This window comes from Monodelphis domestica, chromosome 3, assembly GCF_027887165.1.
Source record: "Monodelphis domestica isolate mMonDom1 chromosome 3, mMonDom1.pri, whole genome shotgun sequence".
In the NCBI taxonomy this organism is placed as follows: domain Eukaryota; kingdom Metazoa; phylum Chordata; class Mammalia; order Didelphimorphia; family Didelphidae; genus Monodelphis; species Monodelphis domestica.
The window spans coordinates 258,750,234-258,767,156 of record NC_077229.1 but is presented as its reverse complement, the minus strand read 5'-3'; the positions used below and the strand labels follow the sequence as shown (position 1 = coordinate 258,767,156).

Sequence of the window (16,923 nt, the reverse complement as noted above, 5' to 3'; positions counted from 1 at the left end):
GACATTTAACTACCTCAGGTTTGGATAGGAAATGGTGAGACAGAATAGGAATAATTCCTGGATAAATTCTGCCACTTTCCAGCAACTTCATTAAGAGTCCTTTGATGGATGCATTAGGTGGTTATCTTCTCAGTCACTCAACAATAAAGACTGGAAAATGTGATGGGACACATTATTCTTTGCAAATCCTAGGAACCAATGATAAAAATTTGAAACCTGTTTAGTTGGTGATCATACTAATGGATTGACATGACAAATGGAGATGTATTCAGATGGCACGGGAGCAATCTGTGATTGATCTGATAGCAATCATCTGGCTTTCCCAGTCTCCCCATGGCCTTTAATGAGGTGGCTTGAATGTTCTAATAAAACATGGCAGTGGAATGCTTCCAGATGTCTCTCAGCCAAGCTAAAGCAGAGCTCAGAGCCTCTAACCTGCAGATGATCGACTATATCCAGTTAACAACACCTTCCAGAATCACTCTTCCACTTCAGTTTCCAGGGAGGTTAACAAAAACCTCACATGCCTGTTTTGACAAATCCTTTCAAATCATATCAATTTCCTAGAGAGGGAATGGGGGAGACAGGGCTGCTTTCTGCTTTGTAAGTTCTGCCAGTCTTCATTCCTAGAGCCCTTAGGGACACAATTAGCTGCTTTGATAGGAAATTCTCAGCAAGGGCCACTTTAACTACCCCCATTGAAAATGATCAGATAATACAAACTTGCCTTCCTTAATGGTAAAGTGGACCAAATTGCCCATTGAGGTATATGTGTAAAAGGGGATAAGGAGACTCAATTAGAATAGGCAAAAAAGCCAGCCTCTAGGGAGGTTCAGAGGGGAGGGTTGATGAATGAAGGGAGGTACAGATTGCCATTACAAATCAGAGAAGTGATTTATTTATTTTATGTTAAGCTTCCAGCAATGGTCAATGCTTAAACCTCAGACAAAGCCTCCACTACTCCACCTTTCCAGTTTTCAGAAATGGATTTTGAGCCACTTGGATTCTTCATTCCCCTGGTACCATGTAGCCTCTTCACTTGGCCGTTTTCTGTCCTGCCAGAGATACACTCCCCTTGCTCAGAGAATTTTAACTAAATCAACAGTAGCATTGTATCTGGAAAGGGTGAGTCAAAGTATGCATGAATACATATTAAATTATTAGTAAATATACATTAGAATATACTTTAGGGTGGGGACAGCTAAGTGACCTGGTGAATTGAGAACCAGGACTAGAGATTAGAAGTCTTGGGTTCCAGTCTGACTGCAGACACTTCCTAGCTGGGCAGCCCTGGGCAAGTCAATTAACTCCAATTGCCCACCTTACCATTCTTCTGCTTTGGAAGATAAAGTTTTTTTTTTCTTCCACAAAAGGAATATATATTAGTGAATACATATTAGAATAGGGACTTCCCTATTGTTTTATTGGCCAATTTCTTCCAATAAGTCTAAGAGTTTGAGTACAATCAGCCTGATATTGCAATTAACTAAACATGGGATGTAGAGAAAGAATATGTTCTTCTTTCCTGGAAAGGTGGGAACCAGCAGCCATCTCAGTTTCTTTGTTCACCTACTTCCTTCAATGGAACACAGACAAATGCTGTTTACTTCAAGGGAGGGAACTAGTATGATATCTTTGCTCTTACACTTACTTGCTGTGTGTAAATCATTTGATCTCTTTGTGTCTGATTCCTCATTTATAAAATAAGACGCTTGTACTAGGTGACTTCTGAGCTCTTCTAGCTTCAAATTTATGATCCTATGATATTGCCCTGCTGATTTACACTGCAAGACTCCAGAGGAATGAAGAGGAGCTGGCTGGAAGGATGCTCCTAGGACTATGGACTATATGGGCTATGGTCCCTTGTTTTGGAAGCAGGAGAGTTACTATAGCCCACAAGTTTTTGGATATCTCCAGGAGGTAACAAATGTTATTTCTTCTTCCCAGAATCCTTAAATCCATGGAATTAACTCTCCATAATTCAAATTATCCCTATTGCCATAGTGAATTTAATCCTTCCTTTTGGGGGAGATAGAAGGGGAAGGTTGCCATTTACATGGCCATTTCAGGGTTAAATGAAAGCTTAGAAATCCCTCCATTTACCATATGGTTCTGCTTAAGCCACTAGGTCCAAGCTGGCTCTGCTGACTGGGGCTGAGGGGGCAGGGAAGAGAGCTAGTGCCCATGTGGCAGGTTTTGCCTGCTGTGCCTTCTTAGAAAATCTCTGCTCACATTGTGGCAGAGTTTGCCAATGTGTTTGTTTTTTTTTTAAAGATATATTGATGTCTTTTATTGCTTATACCATTTCTGATTTCATACCATCATTCTCCTCTCCATATACCATATCTAGTCACCAAGAAAAATAGTTAAGAAAAACCTATGAACATTGATCACATGACCCATAGTTATCTCTCTTTCTGTCAAGAAGATGGGTATTGTCCACTTCATTTAACCTAAGATCAGCTGCCTTGGAAAATTGATTTTATTTACATTATTATTGTCACTGAGTATATTGTCTATTTGATTCTGCTTTCTTGGTTCTAGATCAGTTCATGCACTAGTATGTCTTTCCATGTTTCTTGGAGTTCCTCAAAATTCTCATTTATATTTTTATCCTTCTTACCCAAATTTGTTCAGCCATTATCTAGTTGATAGATATATACTTTCTTCCTATTTTTTAGTTACCATAAAAGTGATGCTATGAATATTTTGGTAGCTATATAATAGCCACTGTACTTAGTTCTTGTTCATTTTTCATTTGTGTCCAACTTTTCCAGATCCCATTTGGGTTTTCTTAACAAAGATACTAGAGTGGTTTACCATTTCCTTCTCCAGCTCAGTTGACAGTTGAGGAAATGGAGGCAAATATGGCCAAGTGACTTGCCCAGGATCACATAATTAGTAAATGTCTGAGGCTGCATTTGAACTCAGGAAGATGAGGCTTCCTGTCTCTGTGCTTGATTGTTCTACCCTCTGTGCTACCTAGCTGCCCCAATGTACTTAGTACTTTATAAATATTATCTCACAACAATCCTGGGAGGTAGGTACTATTATTGTCCTCATTTTAAGGTTTAGAATATTGAGACAAACAGAGGTTAAGTGGTTTCCCCAGGGTTATATAGTTAGTAAGTGTCTGAGGTAAAATTTGAACTCATATTTACCTGACTCCACGCTTAATGCTTTATTCACTATACCATCTATCTGTCTCCTATAGGGTATTTCTTTCTATCCCTGAATTTTCTGGGATGTAGATCCAATAGACGAATCATTGAAGGATATGAAGAAATTAGTTACTCTTCTTGTATAAGTCCAAATTGCAGTCAGGATACAGAGCCAAGCTTACTATTTTTCACTTTAGTTTATTTATATTTCTTTTTCTTGTTGGGGTGGGGGGGTTGGTTTTATATGAGTATTCTCTTATAATAATGACCATTATGGAAGTACATTTTTCATGATAATACATGTATAACTAAGATCAAATTGCTTTCTTCTTCTGAGACAGAGGATGAAAGAGAGTGAGTGAGAAAATTTGGATCTTGTAATTTCAGAAAGTATGTGTTGAAAATTGTTATTACATGTAATTGGAAAAATAAAATGTTTAAAAAATAAGTCCAAATTGTTTTCCAAAACAGTAGGACCAATTCGCAACTCCACCACCAGTGTGAGTACTTTCAAACATTATTGATGCTCTCCCTGTTTCTGGGGCATATATAATTTTTGTTGTTCAGGGGAACTTGGAAAAATCAGAGTGAAACTCTTTTCCATGTTACACAGAGAAGCAAAAATCATTGTAATATAGATGCAAGAAGAGTATTGGGTTTATTAAATAAGATTCAATCAAATGAGCACCAAACATTATTTAGTCCTACAGTGTGTTAGGTTCTTTTCCAGAGTGTAGGATTGTATCACTAGAATGAAATAATTTCTGCTTTTAGGGAGATAAAATTCTGGGTTAGAAAACATATAGGTTGGAAATTAATTACAAACCATAGATAATCAATGGTAACATTGTGAATCGGAATTCCCTATTTCTTTCAAAAATATGATTCTTCAAACCATCCATATCTCAAATAATTGACAACCTCTATTTGGTCTTTTCTTTGATTCTTTCCTTTCTCTCCATTCTATATCAGTATATCAATTGACAAGCCCTGTGGATTCCTCTGCACATTCTGCTACCGTCCTATCATTTAAGCCTTCTCTAATTATAGTTTCTTGCTAGCTAGTCTCTGTTCTGGAAAATTTGGGTAACTTCTGTGCTTTCATACCATTTTTGTGCCTTTGTTCTCACTATTTCCTAGATCTGGAATTTCCTCTTCTCAAATTTCTCCTTGAGACAAAAGTATCGTATCTTGATCTTGAGCACAAAGAGGTATAGCTTCCAGGAAGAAGAAAGTGATGAATTCTGTTATGCCCTGCTCTGGTCAGTCCTAATATGGAGGACTGATCCATATATAGCACCATATTGCCCCAAGGAGATTAGTAAAGTGAAGAATATTCAGAGGCAGGTAAATCACAGTAGTGAAGATCTTGAGTTCATACCAAAGAAGACATTGTAGAATAGTGGAAGGAGCACTGGATTTGGAAGCAGAAGGTCTAGATTCCTATCCTAGCTATCACCTACTATCTGTGTATGTGTTGGCAAAGCACTTCATCTCACTGGGTCTCAGTTTCCTCATCTGTAAAATGAAGAATTTAGTATAGCTGACTTTAAGATTCCTTTCAGTTCTAACTTTTTGATCTTATACGAGGATTGTTTAGCTTATAACTAGGTGGTGTAGCAAATACTTGCTAGGTCTGGAGTCAGGAAGACTCATCTTCATGAATTAAAATCTGGCCTTGGATACTTACTAGTCATGTGACACTGGGCAAGCCATTTAGCCTTACTTGACTTAGTTTCCTTATCTGTACAATGAACTGAAGGAGACAGCAAAGTACGTCAGTATCTTTGCCAAGAAAACACCAATGGGGTCACAAAGAAATAGGACACAAGGAGGCAGCTGGTTAGCTCAGTAGATTGAGAGCCAGGCCTAGAGATGGGAGGTCCTAGGTTCAAATCTGACCTCAGACACTTCCCAGCTGTGTGACCCTGGGCAAGTCACTTGACCCCCATTGCCTAGCCCTTACCACTCTTCTGCCTTGACAGAAGGTAAGGGCTTTTATTAAAAAAAAAAAAAGAAAGAAAGAAATAGGACACAATTGAAAAATGACTGAACAAGAACAAAGCCTGCAGCAGAGAAGGTCTATCAACAGCAATGATTTCTGTCTTCCAGTATTTGAAGGGTTCTTATGTAGGATACAGATTAGACCTGCTCTGTTCTCTCCACATGTATCCCCACCACCACAGGGATAGAACTAAGAACTATGGGTCGATGTAACAAAAAGGTCTATTTATTGGAACCACCTCCAAATGGACTGCGTTTCCTCTGGAGGAAGAAGATTCCCCCTTATCAGGAGTTTTCAAACAGAGTCTAGGTAAGTGTAGAGGAGATTGTTTTCTAGATATGAGTTGGACAAGATGACCATAGAGCTCTTTTCCAAATCTTATGACTATTATTATTTTTTTTAAATCCCTTACCCTCCTTCTTAGAATTAATACTAAGTATTGGTTCCAAGGCAGAAGAATGGTAAGGGCTAGGCAATGGGTGTCAAGTGACTTGCCCAGGGTCACACAACTAGAAGTGACTGAGGCAAAATTTGAACCCAGGACCTCCTATCCCTGGGCCTGGCTCTCAATCCACTGAGTCATCCAGACATCCCCCCCAACTCTTATGATTTTGTATAATTACCCCTTTTAGACCCAACTGAAGTCCTTCTTCTCCCATGTAAACTTCCCTAATCAGATCCAAGTGTTTTCCCCTCCTTAGACTTTCCAAAGAATTTTGTATTTATTTAATGCAGATATCATAGTTTTTAGAATTATTTGCAGTATCATTTGATTAGATTTAGGGGACAATGAAGACATGCACTGTGCCTTGTTTATCTTTGAATATCTCCCCTATTTCCCATGGCACAGTGCTAGGAAAGGATACAGTAAACTGTCTTGCTGAAGTCAAAATGACCCACAAAGCTTAATGTGTTAACCCTCTCACAAAATTATCATTTTAAATACTGACAAAGCAAACAGCTTAAATCCAAACAATGAAGTTCCCTTGGTGGAATGTGTGGCATTGGGGAGGGAAAGAATTTGGAGGGAAGAGAGACTTTTAAAAAAATGTTATTTTTCCCAAGTCTCATGTAAAAATAATTTTTGACATTTGCTTTTCATAATTTTTTGCATTTTAAATTTCTTCCCCTCCTCCATCCTCTTCTCCTTTCTTGAGAAGGCAAGCAGTTTGGAATAGATTATACATATGCAGTCATACAAAACATTTCCATGTTAGCTACATTGCAAAAGAGAAAAAGAAGGGGAGGAAGGAAGGAAGAAAAAAGGAAGAAAGGAAGGAAAGAAAGGAAGGAAGGAAAGGAAGGAAATAAAAAGAAAGAAAGGAAGGAAGAAAGGAAGGAAGGAAGAAAGAAAGAAAGAAAGAAAGAAAGAAAGAAAGAAAGAAAGAAAGAAAGAAAGAAAGAAAGGAAGGAAGGAAGGAAGAAAGAAAGAAAGAAAGAAAGAAAGAAAGAAAGAAAGAAAGAAAGAAAGAAAGAAAGAAAGAAAGAAAGAAAGAAAGAAAGAAAGAAAGAAAGAAAGAAAGAAAGAAAGAAAGAAAGAAAGAGGAAGAGGGAGGGAGGGAGGGAGGGAGAGAGGAAGAATAAACAGTATCTTTCAATCTGCATTCAGACTCCATTTGAGGAAGAGAGACTTTTTTGATACTCCTGAAATTATAACATAGTGATGATGTGGCACAGAAGTCCAAAAATATCTGAAGATGGGCTAGAGAATCTAAATAGGATGACAATTTAGATCAGGATGACTATTCTGAATATGGAAGAGAGATGATTCTAATAAGAACAATAGTTACTATTTGTATAGTGTTTTATATTTGACAAAACACATACATTGTTTCTATTACCTAGGGTTCAAGGGGCCTGTCTTAAGGGATGCTAGATGCATACAGGCCAATATTCAATTGCAGGAGCCTTCCTTATTCCACATAGGTACTTTTTTCCTGGCTTATTAATGCTTTAACTTAGATTACTATAGGAAAATATATAAAACAAAGTTTAGAGATGGTCCAGGTCTAGGGTCTTTCCAGAAGCAAGTAACATGTCCTGTTCCCCCCGCCCCCCACAAAGGTACCATATTGGGTATAGGACACCTTTTTTATTTCATCTGTCCTGGGAAATTTGTAAGATGAAAAAAAGACTCAAAGATGTGCATAAATGCATATAAGAAACTAAAACATGCAAATATATTATACTAATTATATTTCCTCTAAAATGCAAAGGTTTTTTTGACTGTTGAGATATTTCATACTTACCTTGGACCTACATTGTTTGAACAAATTCACAGTAAATATCATGGAGGTTTGACAAGACCTAGATCTCTGGACCTTTGATGTTGTCAATGCTTTGAGAAGCATGTTTGAGGAAATCATCTTCATTTGAGAAGGTAGCATAGAACTCTGGATCTCAGAAATTCTCAGTCTGAGGATTACCCATGAAGTAATCCCAAAAGCTGGAAATGCCCAGTTCGCAGTTTTGTTAGTCACTCATCTATTCTCAGAATAGGAGATGGAAGAAGTCAAGAAGTCAAAGAATCTCCCGTTTCAGTCTCACTTGAGCAACCATGGCTCTCATTACTATACGCTTCTGCTACAAGTCACCTTTGCTGGTGTGGGAGAAGAGAACTCTACTTTTTTTCTTGCTGAAAAAGACCCCCCAACAATTACAAGGGAGAAAAAGTGTAAAAAAGGGAGAATCATCTAATTAGTTTGAAGCAAAAGCATTTGATAAAAACATGTAGTAAGAAAAGTGACAATAGAAAATTCCTTCATAATTCTGGGATATATTCTATTATAAATATAAATAACATCAGAGAGGGCATACCTAGGGAAAAGTCATGGAAGGGTGCATATATGGATTACACATGTTGCTAGCATGCATATGATAAGGAGTATTTAAGTGGCCAGGGAACATAAGGAGCCAGAGCATATACAGACAGACCACACATAGAAAATTTATATGGCAAAGGAAGTCATGTGGAGGGAACACACACATAGAGAACATGTATGCCCAAGCAAATGTACATAGAGAGACCTTTGATGCTGTAGGGTCACCAATATCTTCTGTGATGCCACTATGCTCCTCTGACAAGACTTTTCTCTCTAGTTGTCTTGGGTGGCTTCAGTTAGAATCAGAGAGAATGTATTTAGAACTCAAGGAAACCTTAAAGTTAATCTGGCTGAACCCTTTAATTTTACATATGAGTAAAATGAGCCCCAGAAACATTAAGTGACTTGCTTATGGTCATATAATTTGTAGGGATCAGAGCCAAAATTTGAATTCGGGCCCTCTGACTTCAATTACCTCCATTCCCTCAAAACAAAGATAATAATATCTACCTTTCAAGACTGAGGATAAAATGAGAGAATATTTGTAAAGTGCTCATTAGCACAGCACTTGGCACTTAGCAGGTGCTTAATAAATGTTTTTCCCCTTCCCTTCCTTCCCATCCTCAGTGTTCTTTCCATTGTACCTCACTGCCCCCTTCAGTTTAGATTAATTAATTAATTAAGAGAATGGATTATGCCAGCTTTCTTTGAACTCATTGCCTAGATAATTAAGCTTCAAGTATTTCAGTGAACCAGGTAGGACATTTCATATCCAGTTTTAGACCAAGGAGACATCTTTAATTCTTTATTCTTCATAGGAGAAAGATAGATTGAAAGGCTTTAGAGTTGGAAGTTTTTGAGGCCATCAAGTTCAATCCCCTCATTTTACAAATGAGAAAATTGAAGCCCATATAGGTTAAGAGAGTTGTTCAGGGTCATACAGCCAGCAAATGTCTGAGGTCACATTTGAACTCAGGTGTTTCCTCACTCCAGGCCTAGTGTCCCCCCACTTCATCAATTCGCTGTCAAAATCTTAGGTATCTTACTTAAGACAACTAAGTGGATAACTTTTCTTTCCAGATTCTTTTCCATTTGGGCCAGACTGAAAGCATTTAATTTGTCTCAGAACAGAACCCTACTGAATCTTGATCTGAATCATGGTCAATCATGGTTATTGCAGATGACTTTTAGGATTAGGAATTTCTCATAACTTTCCCCCTTTGGGACATGCCATGCCTTCAAATCTATTTCAGTAAATCGAGGAGGATCTTTTGAAATCCACAACAATATCTCTGGATCTTCAGCACCAAAATATTCCTCTGGGCCAATATCCTTTGAGTTTCCTGTGCAAAGGAAGGTCAAAATAACAGCCTCAACCCAATAAGGCAGCTAAAGCCCCTTCAAAGTTTCGCCCTCTACCTTTATACATAATTCCAAGTTTTAGCCTTTATTATATCATATATGTAGCCTTTATTATGTTACCTCTAATATATTATATTGCCTATTATAGTACTTTTATTATTATATGTTATATCTATGTGTGCTCAGCAACAGCTCTTGCAGATTTTGAGTCAAAGCACCCTATACCTGACTAACAATCCGATATGTAAAGAAAACCACTAAATTTTCACAGTACAATAAATCTACGGAGAGGTAAGAGCTTTGAGTCCTAGTTACTTTAGAACTTCCTAAAATGGGTCCAGACTGGACAGATTGTTCATCTTTGACCGTATCTGCTAGTGGAAAAGAAATATTTCCTAAAACAGAGAGAACTGTGACAGGAGAGGTCAGAGCAATTCTGAATGGCAACCTAGGCAAATGTTCTCTTCAACTAACTAACTGTAGCTCTCCTTCCTCCCTCTGCCAAGGGAGCCCTCCACTTAGGGTCCTTCTCTTTGCAAATGGTTTCTGTTTAGCTTTCTGCTCTCAAGAAGTAAGCACATAAACCATCAGCCCCTGGCCAGATTCGGCAGGGTAAATATTAACTAGATATTGACCCCTGGGTCTTTCACATCTGGTGAGTCATGTATTAAACATTCAAACTGAGTTCACTCTAGACTGGAAAGTCTACATTAAACTTTGGAAGAGTATAGAACAGAAGTGAGCTTGGGGGTGTTGGGGGCAGCTAGGTGGATAGAGAGCCAGGACTAGAGGTGGGAGGTCCTCAGTTCAAATCTGGCATCAGCTGTTTTATAGCTAGGTGATCTTGGGCAAGTCACTGAACCTTAGTTGGCTCACTCTTATAGCTCTTTGGTCTTGGAGCTGATATTTACTATCACTTCTAAAACAGAAGATAATGGTTCAAAAAAAAAGAAATGAGGGAGTGTGTGGCATGTGTGTGTGTGTGTGAGAGAGAGAGATCTTGGGAGTGATCAGGGTTTTCACATGTGTCATTGGCTTGATTGATTCAAATCCCATAGGTTAAGGTGGAGAGGATGTTTTGGGCTTCACTTTTGTCTGGTTTATCAGCTAAACAGACTGAAGGGTATCTAAGAGTTTATTTTGGAAGTGGATAACCTCTCTGTGTGAGTCAATTAATCAGGTCTGTACTACTGACACATCAAAAGGTCTTCTCTGTGGGATGGCTTTTCATCTTCTAGAGCTGGCAGTGGCCCCGAAGACTCATGCCCTCCAGGGATCCTGCTCCACCTCCTAGCTGAAAATAGCCTGTTATGGATGGGGAATGTCCTGTGGAACAGGTGCCAGGTCCCTCTCAGTGACATGTTTTGTGGTTTACCAGGCAGGATTATTGGTATTTTTTAAAGTTTAGAGCTCTTTTCATGATACAAAGGGATTGATTTAGTTATAATAATAAAAAGCCAATGTTTTCATAGGGCTCTCTTGTTTGCAGAGTACTTTGTAGTTATTTGATCTTTACAATCTCCTCATGGGAGATTATCATTATTATTTAGACAATATATAAATATATTTTATAATAATAAACTTTTATTAATAGAACATTAACAATACATCATTAATATATTAATATAATATTATTTATAATAAAATTAACAGAACATTACTAACAAAGTATCATTCATATAATATTAATAATACGTTATTGATAGAATATTAGCAATAGAATGTTATTGATAATAGAATATTAATAGAATATTATTTATAACAGAATATTATTAACAGGTTGCTATTAATAATATAACATTATTAATATAATAGTAATAATAAAATGTAATATTATTATCCCCATTTAACAGATGACAAAACTGATGGACGCAGGAGGTCCAGTGATTGCTAAGGGACAGACAGCTAGTAAGTGTCTGAGGTAGATCTAAATTCAGGTCTTTAAGACTCCAAGTTCAGTATTCTAGTCACAGAGTCACTTAAGCTGCCTCTAGGAGAGTCACACACAAATGGCTGTTTATCAGAGGAATAACAGTTAGCTTTTATATTGCTAGGGGATCAAGGTGGCACTGGGCACAGAATGCTGGGAGTCAGGAAGATTCACTTTTGTGAATTCAAATTAGATCTCAGACACTAGTGTGATTCTAGGCAAGCCACTGTAAAATGAGCTGGAGAAGGAAATGGAAAACTACTCTAGTATCTTTGCCAAAATAAAAACAAACTCAAAACCCAAATGGGGGTCACAAAGGGTTGGACACAACTGAAATGATTGAACAACAAAATTTATATAGCACCTTAAGGTCTATATAAGCACTTTAAGAAAGGTTTGTAATCCATGTTAACCCATCTGATTTTTACAATAAACCCATGAGGTAGGTGCTCTTACTAATCCCACTTTACAGATGAAGAAAGTGAGGTAAAGAAATTTAATGACTTTCCCGGTCACTCAGCTGTTAAGTGTGCAAATTCAGGACTTACTGACCCCAAGTCTCAATTCTATCCAGTATGCCACTTAGCTGGTATCACAAAATGATAGCAAAGGAGTTTTTACATAACTCTGAGGTCTTAGTAGTGAAATCTTAGTCCTTCTGTTATTTATTTATTCATTTAATTAATTAATAAATTAATTTTACAAATAGGCCTTGAACTGACTTTTCTTTTTCTTTTTTTATTTAAATTTTATTTTATTTAAAAATATTTTCCATGTTTCCATGATTAATTTTCTTTCTCTCTCCTCCTTCCTCCCCCCTTCCAGAGCTGACAAGCAATTCTACTGGGTTGTACAAATGTTATCATTTGATACCTATTTCCACATTATTCATTTTTACTATAGAGTGATCTTTTAAAGCTGAAACTCCAAATCATATACCCATATAAACCAGTGATAAGTGATGTCCTAAGTTATTCTTTTGCATTTCTACTCCCATGGTTTTTTCTCCTAATGTGGATAGCATTCTTTTATATAAATCCTTCATCAATGCCCTGGATTATTGCATTGCTACTATTAGTAAAGTTCATTACCTTGGATAGCTCCACAGTGTTTCACTTTCAGTGTACAGTGTTCTCTTGGTTCTGCTCATTTCACTCTGCATTAGTTCTTGGAGGTCTCTCCAGTTCATATAGAAATCCTCCAGTTGAACCAACTTTTAAAAGTTGTCTACTCCTCTTTGGAAAGATTAGAGATCTTTCTCAAAACTTTAAGATATGACTTCCTTTGAGCCTCAACAAAAACCCGTCTTTCCAAACACTTATATAGCCTATACAGTAGGATATTGTTTTACTCAAGCTGAAAACACACAAATTCAGGTATATGGCATTGTCAATTAAAAGAAACAAAGGCATAAAAATACATAAAACTGATCACGTGCTACATCCATGCCATTTTCTCAAGAGTCATAAAAAAGTCTTGCCACACTCTCTCTGAGACGCGTTAGTATGAGTCATTACACTGTTTTGTACCAAACATCAGCTCCAGCATCAGTCCTTTGTCTGAAGTTTTCACTTGTAACAAGTTGGTTGGAGCAGGGATTCTTGTTTCATAAATGCTATTTCATTATTAATGATCCCAAAATAAAAGAGTAGTGCTATTGATAGCTCTGATAAGGCTAAGAAGAGTCAGAAAATGCCTAGGGATGTCTGTATAAGAAATAATTATTAAATAATGTTTCATTCTTAGGTCCAATCTTCAACTTACTTGAAGGCTCTTGGGACATATTAGTTGAATAAAACAAGGTCCTACAGTGTGTAGCTTGTTTGTAAATATCTGCTTGCTTACTGTCTCCCTTAGTAGACTGTGAGATCCTCGAGGGTAGGACTGTCTTTTGCTTCTTTTTGTATCCCAAGACTTAGCCCAGTGCCTGGACAACAGGTGCTTAATAAAGGTTTATTAACTCACTATAATTAATACTCCTAAAGTTCAGTTCTGACTTGGCACTCTCTTACCAGAGAAGGTTATCTTTGGGATATTTTACAAACCTCTATTTTGGCATTTAAAGCCCCTTAAAATTTTGTTCTAGCTTACCTTTCCAGGAGTATTGCACATTATTCTGCTTTGCGTGCTTTAGATTCCAGCTATAATTGCCTTGTTTACTGTGCCCTGTCGACCACTTTCCATCTTTCATCTCTATGCCTTTGAAAAGGTTGTTATCCATCGATTCTCTTCTTATCTTTGCTCATAGAATTTCTAGCTTTGTTCAAGGCTCATTTCAAGGACTACCACCTGTAGGATTCCTAGGCAGATCGCTTGAGTTGCTAGTATCTTCATGGTCAAAGGATATGAGCAAATAAGTCTTAAAAGAATTGAACACTCTGAACTGGTACATGGGTCCCCAGAGAGTAGTTATCATGGAAGCAAAAGTATTCTTTTGGTCCTCATTCCTAAAATTATAGCATACAAGCCATCATGAATGCATTTATTCCTTCTCCCAAAAGCTTACTTTTTGACTTAGAATTAATACCAAGCATTGATTCCAAGGCAGAAGAGTAGTAAGGGGTAGGCATTGGCATTAAGTGACTTGTCCAGGGCCATATAGCTAGGAAGTGGTCTGAGGCCAGATTTGAACTCAGGTTTTCCTGTCTCCATCTATCTGGTTCTCTATCCATTAAGCCACCTAGTTGTCCCAATGGATTTACTTTTAAAAGTCAGCAGTAGATCCAGTTAGCTCAAACAAAGGTATTTATTAAAATGGCAGAGTATTAACAGTTACTACAGAACATTTGCACCATTAACCTGTAATGTATTGCCTATTAATACAGATAGTAACAATGACCACTAAATTAGAGAAAACAGGCACACTTTTTCAGCTGTGTGGTTTGGTCAGCTGGCCCAGGTCCTCTCAGTAGCTTGACTTTCAATTGCCAGGACTGATTCTCCCTGTAATCTATAAATTGCCCTCTTTACTGTCAGGATTCACCTTCCTCGAGGCCAGCTAAACTCTCTCTCTCTCTCTCTCTCTCTCTCTCTCTCTCTCTCTCTCTCTCTCTCTCTCCTTCCTTCCTTCCTTCCTTCCTTCCTTCCTTCCTTCCTTCCTTCGTTCCTTCCTTCCTTCCTTCCTTTCTTCCTTCCTTTCTTTCTTTCTTCCTTCCTTCCTTCCTTCCTTCCTTCCTTCCTTCCTTCCTTCCTTCCTTCCTTCCTTCCTTCCTTCCTTCCTTCCTTCCTTCCTTCCTTCCTTCCTTCCTTCCTTCCTTCCTTCCTTTCTTCCTTTCTTTCTTTCTTTCTTCCTTCCTTTCTTTCTTTCTTTCTTTCTTTCTTTCTTTCTTTCTTTCTTTCTTTCTTTCTTTCTTTCTTTCTTTCTTTCTTTCTTTCTTTCTTCTTTCTTTCTTTCTTTCTTTCTTTCTTTCTTTCTTTCTTTCTTTCTTTCTTTCTTTCTTTCTTTCCTTTCTTTCTTTCTTTCTTTCTTTCTTTCTTTCTTTCTTTCTTTCTTTCTCTCTCTCTCCCTCTCCCTCTCACTCTCCCTCTCTCAGTCTCTTTCTTGTCCCCCAGTCCCACCCCCCCCATTACATCTGCCTATGGTAGGGCTTGGAACTAACTCATTTTCATTATGTATAGGATGGGGAAAGGGCCTTGGAGAACAACTATTCCAACCTCACTGCCTCCCTTCTCTAATTTATGGATGAGAAGACTTAAGGCCAGCTATCTAGGGTCTGAACCTTATCGCTAGAGTACAGATGACTGAATATCATATACAAAGAACTGACAAGTGGCTATATACTTGGTGGTCCCTAGCTCTTTCTCTCCTGATGATGGATCTAAGTCTCAAACCAAAGCAAGAGAGGCTTGTTCTCTGACATCTCAAATCCTAGGGCCAAGCCTAGGTTGAGATGCAGCATCTAAATCACAGGGTCCAGACTATTTGATATATGGAGGAAGGATGCTGGAAAGGGAAGAGACGGGGAGGAAATAAGCATTTATTAAGCACCTGCTATGTGCCAGATGCTAGTAAATGCTTTTCAAGTATCTCATTTGATCATCACAAAAGCCCTGAGAGGGAGATGCTATTTTTATCCCCATTTTATTGTTGAGAAACTGAGGTTGACAGAGATTAAATGACTTGCCCAGGGTCACCCATGTGATAAGTTTCTGAGGTTGGATTTGAACTAAGGCCTTTTTGAATCTGGTTCCACTGATGTATCCATTGTACCACTCAGCTAGGGAGAACTGGGAATTAGTAGATGATGTTTTTGGTCCCAGGTGAAGGGGGGGTGGTGGTACAAAAGAGATCTCAGAAACTGTCCAGTTACCTCATTTTAATAGTTTAGGAAATAGTTCCAGAGATGGTTAGGATGGCACGGTGCCAGGCCCAGAATCAGGAAGATTCATTTTTGCAAATTCAAATCTGGCCTCAGACGTTTATTAGTTGTGTGTTTCTTATTTTTATTTTTTTTATATATTTGTATGATTAAAGCAAGGATAATAATTCTGATCTCCCTGCACAGGAATTGCTTTGTAAATCAATTAATGAGTGTTTGAAAAGTGATTTTGAAAGGTAAAGGACTTTATAAATCAACTAAAGTGATTATTTAAAGCACTATCAGTCTAAAAAAGTCAAGGAGTTCTCATGCTATCACAGAGATTATCTAAATTAAATTCTTTCTGTAATATTACAGCAACTCAAATCCTGAGAGAGAAAGTCTTGGGATAGTAAATAGAGGACTAGCTTCACCTTTGTCCATAAATCCCCAGGCTAAACATCTGGGTGGAAAAGTGGGCAGAGCAGAAGACATCTTCCTTGGTTCAAATCTGGACTCAGATGCTTCCTGCCTGTGTGATCCTGGAAAAGTCACTTAATCCTGTTTACCCCAGTTACTTCATATGTAAAATAAGCTGCAGAAGGAAATGGCAAACCACTCCAGTATCTTTGTTAAGAAAATCATGGCATGGTCATTAAGAATTGGATATGACTGAAATGATGACAAAGACAAGAAGAATCATAGAGATTACTTCTCCTTAGAGTGTTCCTGATTCCCCTCCCACCCCACACCCTCCACTAATTACTACCTTCATCCTACTTGTGTTGTATTTACAGATTCATAAAATCTGAGAGTTGGAAGAGATCTTGTGGCCATCTAATCAAACTCATACATGAAAAGAACTCCCACTAAAATATACAAATGGTTGTCCAATTTGCATTTGAAGAACATCAAGAAGATGGAACTCCAGACACATTACATATGTGTGTGTATTTGTATATACTTATATATGCACATCCTGTCTCCTCTGATAGAATGTAAGCTCCTTGAGGGCAGACACTTTTCATTTTTGTCTTTATATCCTCAGTGCCTTGTATTGTCCCTAGCTCTTTGTAGGTGATTAATAAATGCCATGTTGATTGATTGTTTTTAAAAAAGTCCAACGTTATTTATTCCCATTATTTTCTTTGCAAGGGATAAAGGACAGACTACAAGGTGGGGGGGGGGGGATGGCTGATTTGCTAAGTTTGAGATATTAACAACAGAAAATTCCTCTAGAAAATGAAGAGGAAAAAGATCTCAATGCCAAAAATTCACTTACTTCCAAAAGCAAGGTCTAACTATTCACCACAGAATCCCAAAAATGTGAAAGTCAAAAATGGCA

General features: G+C 37.8%; 1 long non-coding RNA gene across 1 annotated transcript; it reads left to right on the top strand.

The window, feature by feature from the left end:
• Positions 1 to 945: 945 nt before the first annotated feature.
• Positions 946 to 16,663, top strand: LOC107651813 (uncharacterized). The gene is made up of 3 exons (XR_001628890.2): positions 946 to 1,125; positions 1,709 to 1,920; positions 16,376 to 16,663. It is a non-coding gene; the product is annotated as an uncharacterized LOC107651813 (long non-coding RNA).
• Positions 16,664 to 16,923: the final 260 nt, after the last annotated feature.